Here is a 12,920-nt window from a genome sequence, read left to right as displayed (position 1 = left end):
TGTTGACCGCCTCGGCCAAAACCGATCCGAAGTTTTGTACTCATCAAGCATGGTTCTTGCCATGTCCAATAGAGTTCCATTCTTCCTCTCCACTACACCATTTTGCTGTGGCGTGTAGGGAGAGGAGAACTCATGCTTGATGCCCTCCTCCTCAAGGAATCCTTCAATTTGAGAGTTCTTGAACTTCGTCCCGTTGTCGCTTCTAATTTTCTTGATTCTCAAGCTTAACTCGTTTTGAGCCCGTCTCAAGAATCCCTTTAAAGTTTCTTGGGTATGAGATTTTTCCTGCAAAAAGAATACCCAAGTGAAGCGAGAATAATCATCCACAATAACTAGATAGTACTTACTCCCGCCGATGCTTATGTAAGCTATCGGGCCGAATAGATCCATGTGTAGGAGCTCCAGTGGCCTGTCGGTCGTCATGATGTTCTTGTGTGGATGATGAGCACCAACTTGCTTCCCTGCTTGGCATGCGCTACAAATCCTGTCTTTCTCAAAATGAACATTTGTTAGTCCTAAAATGTGCTCTCCCTTTAGAAGCTTATGAAGATTCTTCATCCCAACATGGGCTAGTCGGCGGTGCCAGAGTGTAAGGCCCAAAATGTGTATAAAATAATAATAATAATAATAATATAATGATTGAAAGTTTGGATTAAACCCTAAATTGAAGTTTGGATTGAAACTAGGAAGTGAGAAGAGAAAGAGATAAAGAGTATAAAATTTAAATAAAATATGTATAGAATTATATGCTCAAATTTAGTACCCAATATAATATGAAGACAAATTTGTCATAGGATTTGAATTTAAATTCGAAATGAAGTGAATTTGGGAAGAAGGGAAACAGAAAATAAAAAGAATAAAAGAAAAAGGGAATACCCTGGCGTCTGGGCCCAATTCCGCCTTCGGCCCACCTAGCTCCACCTCGCGTCAGCCCAATTCCTACACCCGCGCCCGCGCTGCCATCTGGTCCCACCAGTAAACCTCACACACGCAACTAACTCGGCCCAAGACCAACCGCGCGCCGCCGCCCTGACTCATGGGCCCGACCCGCAGCCTCACCGCAGCACCTAGCTTCTGCGCGCGCTCGGTCAGCTAACAGCGCGGGTCCCACACGCCAGCCGGGAAACCCGCTCTCCTCTGTCTTCTCCGCGCTACCCGCTCTCGCTGCTCCACGGCGAACTCCGGTGGGCACAACGAATCACCGCGGATTTCGCGCGGAGACCGAGCCCTTCTCTTGCGCAACGGATACCGAATTCCGCACGCTACTACGGGGTATAAATTGGCGCGGTGACCTGTGCCTCGGCAATTGCTCACTGGACATCGGAAAGTGTCGTGGATCCGCGGCACGCCGTGGGCTAGCGCTTTGGCCGTCGTTCCGTCCTCGGGGTTGGCCTAGGCTGGGTCGCCATCGTCTAGGGTGGCCGTCCGCGACCTTAATTGGAAGGCGGACCTTGGGGAGCGCGGGTAATTCCTCACCGTGATCCCGCCACCGTCGTACTTCCGCCCATCGTCGTGACCACGCTCTTGTGCTCCAACCCCTCGGTAAGAAATCCGTCCCTCGTGTCCGTCTTTCCTTCCGCATGGTATATCTCGAGTCGATTTAGTGCTTAGCACGCGGGGAACACCGATGGGCGACCTCGCCGGAGTTCGGCTTGGTGTGGAGCAGGGGGCGGCGCCGCCGTGCGTGTGGGCGCTGTTGGGGCGGAGATCGTGGACCGTTGGATGATCAGCGACGGCTACGATTGGATCCTGCGCTTACTCCTTTGTGCTTTAAATCGTGACCACTGATCTGGAAATCGAAGGCTCCGGTAGTGGGATGGTGAGGGTCGCTGCGGTTCGTCGATCACTGATCCAATGGCCATCATCAAATACCGGGATAGTTAATGGTCGATCTAATCTCAGCCACAGAACTCCGATCCTACGGTTCTGTGCGCGCGATACCCTTTCGTCGTGGTGGTTTTGCATATGAGCCCCTGGGTAAGGCCTAAATCAACCCGCCGTCCATAGTCACTATGCGCTGTGTCTCGGGTCTCTTGTCCCGAGCCCCCTGGCCTTTTATGAATTTGAGGCCCACTCCAGAGATTGTTTAAATGGAATAAATGAAATAGAAAATAGATTTTTAATAGGAAAATAATTGCTAGAACTTCAATAATTCATAGAAAATGCATATGAACTCCAAATTACTCCATTCCAGTTCCTAAAATTTTGTAATTTATTCTCTAACACTTAGAGTCTCTGTTTTATCATGACAACAGTAAGAAAATTTATCCCTCACTTAATCTATTTTAAACACATAAAATCTTTGGAAATCCATAACTTAAAATCTATAACTTCAAAATTAATAATCCCTGTTCCTGTGATCTTATTTCAATATGTAGATTATTAATATGTATTTTTCATATATGTTTGGTGTAATGTTAATTTTGCCTATACCATGTATGTCTGTATTGCTACGTTTAGCAGTGAGGACACGTGTCATCTGAAGATCATCCTGGTACCCGGAATCTCAAGTCCCAGGCAAGTTGTGCCCTTGTCCACTTTGTACCCAATAATGTTCTTTATAATCATTTACCATGCATAGGTTTAATTTTGATGGGACCCAATAGGTCACCCTAGTTTGTTTATCCTGAATACCTTGTTTACCCCTGAATCACTTGGGTAGTTCTGCTACTGCTTTATATGGTTTTGGGTTAATATTTCATTATATCTATGTTCCAATTACGTTGTTATTTTATTTATGTTCATAACAAGATCATTAAATGTTAATTGGAATATAGAGCTTAACTTGAGAAACACGTGCCACCACAAGGGTTTATGGACGCCCTTGGCTGATTAATTAGAAAAGCTAGTGGAGGACTACCTTATCCGAAAGGGGCAAGGGCAGTAGGGGAGTGGTCAGTGTAGGGAGGTCCTTGGTTGATTTTGCTGCGATGGCGGTCAGGCAAGAACCCTGCATTGGAGCTTCCCATAAACTGTAGCGGGTTTTCTGAAGCTAGTGGAACTTTGTAAAGGCCTCGTAGTGTTACCCTACCTCGCCTCCTCGGTAGAGGTGTATGGGAAGTCGCGATCCCTTGGCAGATGGGTAACATGACTTGTGGGTAAAGGGTACCACCTCTGCAGAGTGTAAAACTGGTATACTAGCCGAGCTCACGGTCATGAGCAGCTCAGGACTCTCTGATGATTAATTTATGGAACTTAAATTCAATTTGTCATATGCATTGCATCGCAGGTGATGTTGTTACTTTTGTTCTACTACTTAATTGGGTTGGTATTTACTTATACTTAGTAATTGCTAATAAAATTTTGACCAACTTTAAAAGCAATGCTCAGCTCTAACCATCCTCTTTGGTAAGCCTTACACTTCACGTGAGCTCCCACCTTTGGCGAGTTCATGCACATTATTCCCCACAACTTGTTGAGCGATGAACGTATGTGAGCTCACTCTTGCTGTCTCACACCCCCCCACAGGTCAAGAACAGGTATCGCAGGATGAGGCACATGGAGGATGCTGCGATGAGTTCATGAGAGATCTAGGTCATCGTCTCCCAGTCAACTTTGGGTTGCTGGACCGTTGTCTCCTTATAATGTAATTATTTATTTTGTATAGAACTCCTATTATATAGTAAAGATGTGACATTTGATCATGTGCCATGATTCATCATATGTGTGAGACTTGGTCCCAGCACACCTGGTGATTATGTTCGCGCCCGGGTCTTGGTGCCCCGAAACCCGGGTGTGACAGAAGTGGTATCAGAGGAATGTTGACTGTAGGACGAAACCTAGATAGAACTGGACAACCAATACTTACTTACCTTTGCTACTCTGATCTTTTCTAAACTCTTCTTGATCTTTTCTCATCTATTTCCGCTTTACTCTGATTATCCTTACCTTTTCCTTATAAAGACAAACTTGGATTTCACACTTTGAAATCTTGTGCCTAAAGTGACTTTTAGGAATAGGAAACCTAATCTTAGGAGCAAAAACAAAACTATTTTATGAGTATCTATGCACTTGAATGTTTGTTCTTATGATACTTGTCTGATTTGGATCTTTGATTGAGTGTGATGAGTTGTGGAGTAATGTCCACAATTACATCTGCATAAACAGCTAGGCATAAAGGATAGTATTTATAAGATAACTAGACAATCTAGATTATCCCCCTAAAAAAATATATCTAGTATTTCGTATCTATCTCCTCCTAACAGATTCTATCTTACCTTTGGACATTCACCTCATACAACTAGTTACCCTAGTCTTGACATAAAATATCTGGTCAAGCCCTACCAAAGAATCTTCAGTACATAACCAACTATTAGCTCATTCATTCCGCCTACCAAATGATTCCCTTGCAAAACTATCTTACCATATGTATCTAACTCAGATGGTCAATACCAGGCGGGGTGGTGGAATTGATTTACCTCCTAATCGACACACTCGGTGGATATATAGACAACCCCAGCCACAGCCAGCAGAGATGAATCCTCCTAATCCTCCACCAGGCGGAGTTGACCCACTGATTGCAGCTCAGATGAGGATGATGCAGCAAATGGCGGACACTATGGCAGATATGTGCACTCAGATGCAGCAAGAACGCCAGGAAATGCGCCAGGAAAGAGAGGATGTACGTCGGGAGATGCGCCAAGAGCGGGAGGAGATACGTCAAGAGAGAAGGGCGCAACAACAACAACAACAAGTACCATTGCCTCCCCCACCACCACCAGTTCCACCCCGGGACAAGCACCGGGAATTCATGAGCCACAAACCACCAACCTTCTCCAACTCCGCGGATCCGCTGCATGCAGATGACTGGCTAAAGTCTGTAGAAAAGATGCTCAACATAGCTCAGTGCTCGGACAGAGAGAAAGTGCTCTACGCATCAGGTCGTCTTACTGGTCCCGCTGCGGATTGGTGGGATGCATACTGCGCCGCTCATGCTGCCGTCGACACAATTACCTGGGCAGAATTCTCCACTCAATTCAGAAATTACCACATTCCTGCCGGGCTCATGAAGATTAAGAGAAAGGAGTTTCTATCCCTCAAGCAAGGAAGTATGTCCGTGAGTGAATATAGGGACAAATTCATCCAGTTATCTCGATATGCTCCTAGAGATGTTGAGAATGATGAGCAAAAGCAGGAGCTTTTTCTGGACGGTTTGATTGGACCCTTGCAATATCAACTGGTATCGCACACATTCCCATCCTTCCAAAGGCTACTTGACAAAGCTATTGCTGTAGAAAACAAGAGGAGTATATTTGGAGAGAAAAGAAGGGCTGATAACCATGGGCAAGCTAGAAGTAGTTCCCGTCCTCGCTATACTACCACTCCAAGTACACCAGCTAGTGGAAGTACCGGACAACAAACTCAACAGGCACCAACTGCTCCTCCGAAAGCAAGCACCCCAGCAGGACCCGTTGCTCCTAACACAACCACCAACAGGGCATGCTTCAAGTGTGGACAACCGGGACACTACGCCAACTACTGTCCCAACAGAGCTGCCTACAATACACCGGCTCCGATGAAGCAAGGACAAGCCTCGGCAGGAAAGAGTCAGCCCCTATCTATCAACCGGGGACATGCCCATCATGCAGAAGTAGAGGTTGAACCAGGTGAACTGGAAATTCAAGAAGAAGAGCTAGTTGAAGATGAAGTAGTCGGTGAAGAAGTCAACGAACAACAAGAATAGAGATAAACATAAATATAGATACATATATATTTTACTATTTGTAAGACCTAAATATTAGTTTGGCCAGTAGTTCGTATTTTACTATTTTAGGAATAATAATAAGGTCGATTTGACCCTTTGTTTTGCTAATAAGTTACGCATCATGCCGAGATTTCTTTGTTTGTGCATATGTTCCCACAACAATATGAGTATATATATCCTTTCTCTTACAAATCTCGAGGACGAGATTTCTGTTAGGGGGTAGGATTTGTAAGGCCCAAAATGTGTATAAAATAATAATAATAATAATATAATGATTGAAAGTTTGGATTAAACCCTAAATTGAAGTTTGGATTGAAACTAGGAAGTGAGAAGAGAAAGAGATAAAGAGTATAAAATTTAAATAAAATATGTATAGAATTATATGCTCAAATTTAGTACCCAATATAATCTGAAGACAAATTTGTCATAGGATTTGAATTTAAATTCGAAATGAAGTGAATTTGGGAAGAAGGGAAACAGAAAATAAAAAGAATAAAAGAAAAAGGGAATACTCTGGCGTCTGGGCCCAATTCTGCCTTCGGCCCACCTAGCTCCACCTCGCGCCAGCCCAATTCCTACACCCGCGCCCGCGCTGCCATCTGGTCCCACCAGTCAACCTCACACACGCAACTAACTCGACCCAAGACCAACCGCGCGCCGCCGCCCTGACTCATGGGCCCGACCCGTAGCCTCACCGCAGCACCCAGCTTCTGCGCGCGCGCTCGGTCAGCTGACAGCGTGGGTCCCACATGCTAGCCGGGAAACCCGCTCTCGTCTGTCTTCTCCGTGCTACCCGCTCTCGCTGCTCCGCGGCAAACTCCGGTGGGCACAACGAATCACCGCGGATTTCGCGCGGAGACCGAGCCCTTCTCTTGCGCAACGGATACCGAATTCCGCACGCTACTACGGGGTATAAATTGGCGCGGTGACCTGTGCCTCGGCAATTGCTCACTTGACATCGGAAAGTGCCGTGGATCCGCGGCACGCCGTGGGCTAGCGCTCTGGCCGTCGTTCCGTCCTCGGGGTTGGCCTAGGCTGGGTCGCCATCGTCTAGGGTGGCCGTCCGCGACCTCAATTGGAAGGCGGACCTTGGGGAGCGCGGGTAATTCCTCACCGTGATCCCGCCACCGTCGTACTTCCGCCCATCGTCGTGGCCACGCTCCTGTGCTCCAACCCCTCAGTAAGAAATCCGTCCCTCGTGTCCGTCTTTCCTTCCGCATGGTATATCTCGAGTCAATTTAGTGCTTAGCGCGCGGGGAACACCGATGGGCGACCTCGCCGGAGTTCGGCTTGGTGTGGAGCAGGGGGCGGCGCCGCCGTGCGTGCGGGCGCTGTTGGGGCGGAGATCGTGGACCGTTGGATGATCAGTGACGGCTACGATTGGATCCTGCGCTTACCCCTTTGTGCTTTAAATCGTGACCGCTGATCTGGAAATCGAAGGCTCCGGTAGTGGGATGGTGAGGGTCGCTGTGGTTCGTCGATCACCGATCCAATGGCCATCATCGAATACCGGGATAGTTAATGGTCGATCTAATCTCAGCCACAGAACTCCGATCCTACGGTTCTGTGCGCGCGATACCCTTTCGCTGTGGTGGTTTTGCATATGAGCCCCTGGGTAAGGCCTGAATCAACCCGCCGTCCATAGTCACTATGCGCTGTGTCTCGGGTCTCTTGTCCCGAGCCCCCTGGCCTTTTATGAATTTGAGGCCCAGTCCAGAGATTGTTTAAATGGAATAAATGAAATAGAAAATAGATTTTTAATAGGAAAATAATTGCTAGAACTTCAATAATTCATAGAAAATGCATATGAACTCCAAATTACTCCATTCCAGTTCCTAAAATTTTGTAATTTATTCTCTAACACTTAGAGTCTCTGTTTTATCATGACAACAGTAAGAAAATTTATCCCTCACTTAATCTATTTTAAACACATAAAATCTTTGGAAATCCATAACTTAAAATCTATAACTTCAAAATTAATAATCCCTGTTCCTGTGATCTTATTTCAATATGTAGATTATTAATATGTATTTTTCATATATGTTTGGTGTAATGTTAATTTTGCCTATACCATGTATGTCTGTATTGCTACGTTTAGCAGTGAGGACACGTGTCATCTGAAGATCATCCTGGTACCCAGAATCTCAAGTCCCAGGCAAGTTGTGCCCTTGTCCACTTTGTACCCAATAATGTTCTTTATAATCATTTACCATGCATAGGTTTAATTTTGATGGGACCCAATAGGTCACCCTAGTTTGTTTATCCTGAATACCTTGTTTACCCCTGAATCACTTGGGTAGTTCTGCTACTGCTTTATATGGTTTTGGGTTAATATTTCATTATATCTATGTTCCAATTACGTTGTTATTTTATTTATGTTCATAACAAGATCATTAAATGTTAATTGGAACATAGAGCTTAACTTGAGAAACACGTGCCACCACAAGGGTTTATGGACGCCCTTGGCTGATTAATTAGGAAAGCTAGTGGAGACTACCTTACCCGAAAGGGGCAAGGGCAGTAGGGGAGTGGTCAGTGTAGGGAGGTCCTTGGTTGATTTTGCTGCGATGGCGGTCAGGCAAGAACCCTGCATTGGAGCTTCCCATAAACTGTAGCGGGTTTTGTGAAGCTAGTGGAACTTTGTAAAGGCCTCGTAGTGTTACCCTGCCTCGCCTCCTCGGTAGAGGTGTATGGGAAGTCGCGATCCCTTGGCAGATGGGTAACATGACTTGTGGGTAAAGGGTACCACCTCTGCAGAGTGTAAAACTGGTATACTAGCCGAGCTCACGGTCATGAGCAGCTCATGACTCTCTGATGATTAATTTATGGAACTTAAATTCAATTTGTCATATGCATTGCATCGCAGGTGATGTTGTTACTTTTGTTCTACTACTTAATTGGGTTGGTATTTACTTATACTTAGTAATTGCTAATAAAATTTTGACCAACTTTAAAAGCAATGCTCAGCTCTAACCATCCTCTTTGGTAAGCCTTACACTTCACGTGAGCTCCCACCTTTGGCGAGTTCATGCACATTATTCCCCACAACTTGTTGAGCGATGAACGTATGTGAGCTCACTCTTGCTGTCTCACACCCCCCCTCCACAGGTCAAGAACAGGTACCGCAGGATGAGGCACATGGAGGATGCTGCGATGAGTTCGTGAGAGATCTAGGCCGTCGTCTCCCAGTCAACTTTGGGTTGCTGGACCGTTGTCTCCTTATAATGTAATTATTTATTTTGTATTTAACTCCTATTATATAGTAAAGATGTGACATTCGATCATGTGCCATGATTCATCATATGTGTGAGACTTGGTCCCAGCACACCTGGTGATTATGTTCGCGCCCGAGTCTTGGTGTCCCGAAACCCGGTGTGACACAGAGCCAACCCATGTTAGTCTTAGCAATTAAGCAAGTGTCGAGTTCAGCTCTATCAAAATCTACCAAGTACAGCTGACCCTCTAACACTCCCTTAAATGCTATTGAATCATCACTTCTCTTGAAGAAAGTGACACCTACATCAATAAATAGACAGTTGTAGCCCATTTTGCATAATTGAGAAACGGAAAGCAAATTGTAATATAATGAATCTACAAGAAAAACATTGGAAGTGGAGTGGTCAGGTGATATAGCAATTTTACCCAATCCTTTGACCAAACCTTGATTCCCATCCCCGAAAGTGATAGCTCGTTGGGGATCTTGGTTTTTCTCGTAGGAGGAGAACACCTTCTTCTCCCCTGTCATGTGGTTTGTGCACCCGCTGTCGATTATCCAACTTGAGCCCCGGATGCATAAACCTACAAAATATGTTTAGTTCTTGACTTTAGGTACCCAAACGGTTTTGGGTCATTTGGCATTAGAAACAAGAACTTTGGGTACCCAAACACAAGTCTTTGACCCCTTGTGCTTGCCCCCAACATATTTGGCAACTACCTTGCCGGATTTGTTAGTTAAAACATAAGATGCATCAAAAGTTTTAAATGAAATGTCATGGTCATTTGATGCACTAGGAGTTTTCTTCTTGGGCAACTTAGCATGGGTTGGTTGCCTAGAACTAGATGTCTCACTCTTATACATAAAAGCATGATTAGGGCCAGAGTGAGATTTCCTAGAATGAATTCTCCTAATTTTGCTCTCAGGATAGCCGACAGGGTACAAAATATAACCCTTGTTATCCTGAGGCATGGGAGCCTTGCCCTTAACAAAATTAGACAATTTCTTAGGAGGGGCATTAACTTTGACATTGCCTCCCTGTTGGAAGCCAAGGTCATCCTTAATGCCAGGGCGTCTCCCTCTATAGAGCATACTTCTAGCAAATTTAAATTTTTCATTCTCTAAGTCATGCTCGGCAATTTTAGCGTCTAATTTTGCTATATGATCATTTTGTTGTTTAATTAAAGTCATGTGATCATGTACAACATTAATATCAACATCTCTACATCTAGTACAAATAGAAGTGTGCTCAACGGTAGATGTAGAGGGTTTGCAAGATTTCAATTCAACAACCTTAGCATGCAATATATCATTTTCAGTTCTAAGGTCGGAAATTGTAACATTGCAATCATCTAATTCTTTAGCCTTAGCAAGCAATTTTTCATTTTCAATCCTAAGGCTAGCAAGAGACATGTTTAATTCTTCAATCTTAGCAAGCAAATCATCATTATCATTTCTAAGATTGGGAATTGAAACATTACAAGCAATAGAATCAACCTTAGCTAACAAATTAGCATTCTCATTTCTAAGGTTGTCTATAGTCTCATGGCAAGTGCTTAGCTCACTAGATAATTTTTCGCACTTTTCAACTTCTAGAGCATAAGCATTTTTAACTTTGACATGCTTCTTGTTTTCTTTGATTAGGAAGTCCTCTTGGGAGTCCAAGAGATCATCCTTCTCATGGATGGCGCTAATTAATTCATTTAATTTCTCTTTTTGTTGCATGTTTAAGTTGGCAAAAAGAATACGCAAGTTATCTTCCTCATCACTAGCATTATCATCACTAGAGGATTCATATCTAGTGGAGGATTTAGATTTAACCTTTTTCTTTTTGTCGTCCTTTGCCATGAGGCACTTGTGGCCGACGTTGGGGAAGAGAAGTCCCTTGGTGACGGCGATGTTGGCAGCGTCCTCGTCGTCGGAGGAGTCGCTAGAGCTTTCGTCGGAGTCCCACTCGCGACAAACATGGGCATCGGCGCCCTTCTTCTTGTAGTACCTCTTCTTCTCCTTTCTTCTCCCCTTCTTGTCGTCACCCCTGTCACTGTCACTAGAAATAGGACATTTTGCTATAAAGTGACCGGGCTTACCACACTTGTAGCAAACCTTCTTGGAGCGGGGCTTGTAATCTTTCCCCCTCCTTTGCTTGAGGATTTGGCGGAAGCTTTTGATGACAAGCGTCATTTCCTCATTGTCGAGCTTAGAGGCGTCGATGGGTGTTCTACTTGGTGTAGACTCCTCCTTCTTCTCCTCCGTCGCTTTAAATGCGACCAGTTGTGCTTCGGACGTGGAGGGGTCATCAAGCTCGTTGATCTTCCGTGAGCCCTTGATCATAAACTCAAAGCTCACAAAATTCCCGATTACTTCCTCGGGAGTCATTAGTGTATATCTTGGGTTGCCACGAATTAATTGTACTTGAGTAGGGTTAAGGAAAATAAGTGATCTTAAAATAACCTTAACCACCTCGTGGTCATCCCACTTTTTGCTCCTGAGGTTGCGCACTTGATTCACCAAGGTTTTGAGCCGGTTGTACATGTCTTGTGGCTCTTCCCCTTGGCGAAGACGGAAGCGACCGAGCTCCCCCTCGATCGTTTCCTGCTTGGTGATCTTGGTGAGTTCATCACATTCGTGCGCGGTTTTGAGCACGTCCCAAACTTCCTTGGCGCTTTTTAATCCTTGCACCTTGTTGTACTTCCCCCTACTTAGAGAGGCGAGGAGTATTGTTGTGGCTTGGGAGTTGAAGTGCTCGATTTGGGCCACTTCATCCACATCATAGTCTTCATCCCCTACGGATGGTACCTGTACACCAAACTCAACAACATCCCATATACTTTTGTGGAGTGAGGTTAGATGAAATCGCATTAAATCACTCCACCTAGCATAATTTTCACCATCAAAAGTTGGTGGTTTGCCTAATGGGACGGAAAGTAAAGGTGTATGTTTAGAAATGCGAGGGTAGCGTAGGGGGATCTTACTAAACTTCTTGCGCTCATGGCGCTTAGAAGTTACGGAGGGCGCGTCGGAGCCGGAGGTGGAAGGTGATGAGGTGTCGGTCTCGTAGTAGACCACCTTCCTCATTTTCTTTTTCTTGTCGCCACTCCGATGCGACTTGTGGGAGGAGGCTTTCTTCTCCTTCCCCTTTCCCTTTTTGCGGGACTCTTCCGATGAAGCTTTCCCGTGGCTTGTAGCGGGCTTGTCGCCGGTCTCCATCTCCTTCTTAGCGTGTTCTCCCGACATCACTTCGAGCGGTTAGGCTCTAATGAAGCACCGGGCTCTGATACCAATTGAAAGTCGCCTAGAGGGGGGTGAATAGGGCGAAACTGAAATTTACAAAGTTAATCACAACTACAAGCCGGGTTAGCGTTAGAAATATAATCAAGTCCGCGAGAGAGGGTGCAAAACAAATCGCAAGCAAATAAAGAGTGTGACACGTGGATTTGTTTTACCGAGGTTCGGTTCTCGCAAACCTACTCCCCGTTGAGGTGGTCACAAAGACCGGGTCTCTTTCAACCCTTTCCCTCTCTCAAACGGTCCCTCGGACCGAGTGAGCTTTCTCTTCTCAAATCAACCGGGAACAAAACATCCCTGCAAGGACCACCACACAATTGGTGTCTCTCGCCTTGGTTACAAGTGAGTATTGATCACAAGAAAGAATGAGAAAGAAGAAAGCAATCCAAGCGCAAGAGCTCAAAAGAACACAACAAATCACTCTCACTAGTCACTAATGCTTTTGTGGAATTGGGAGAGGATTTGATCACTTGGGTGTGTCTTGTATTGAATGTCTAGCTCTTGTAAGTGGTTGGAAGGTTGAAAACTTGGATGACTTGAATGTGGGGTGGTTGGGGGTATTTATAGCCCCAACCACCAAACTAGCCGTTTGGTGGGGCTGTCTGTCGCATGGTGCACCGGACAGTCCGGTGCACACCGGACAGTGTCCGGTGCGCCAGCCACGTTACCAGGCCGTTGGGTTCTGACCGTTGGAGCTCTGACTGCTGGGCCCGCCTG

This window comes from Zea mays, chromosome 1 (genome assembly GCF_902167145.1).
Source record: "Zea mays cultivar B73 chromosome 1, Zm-B73-REFERENCE-NAM-5.0, whole genome shotgun sequence".
Classification (NCBI taxonomy): Eukaryota; Viridiplantae; Streptophyta; class Magnoliopsida; order Poales; family Poaceae; genus Zea; species Zea mays.
This window is presented reverse-complemented; position numbering follows the sequence as displayed.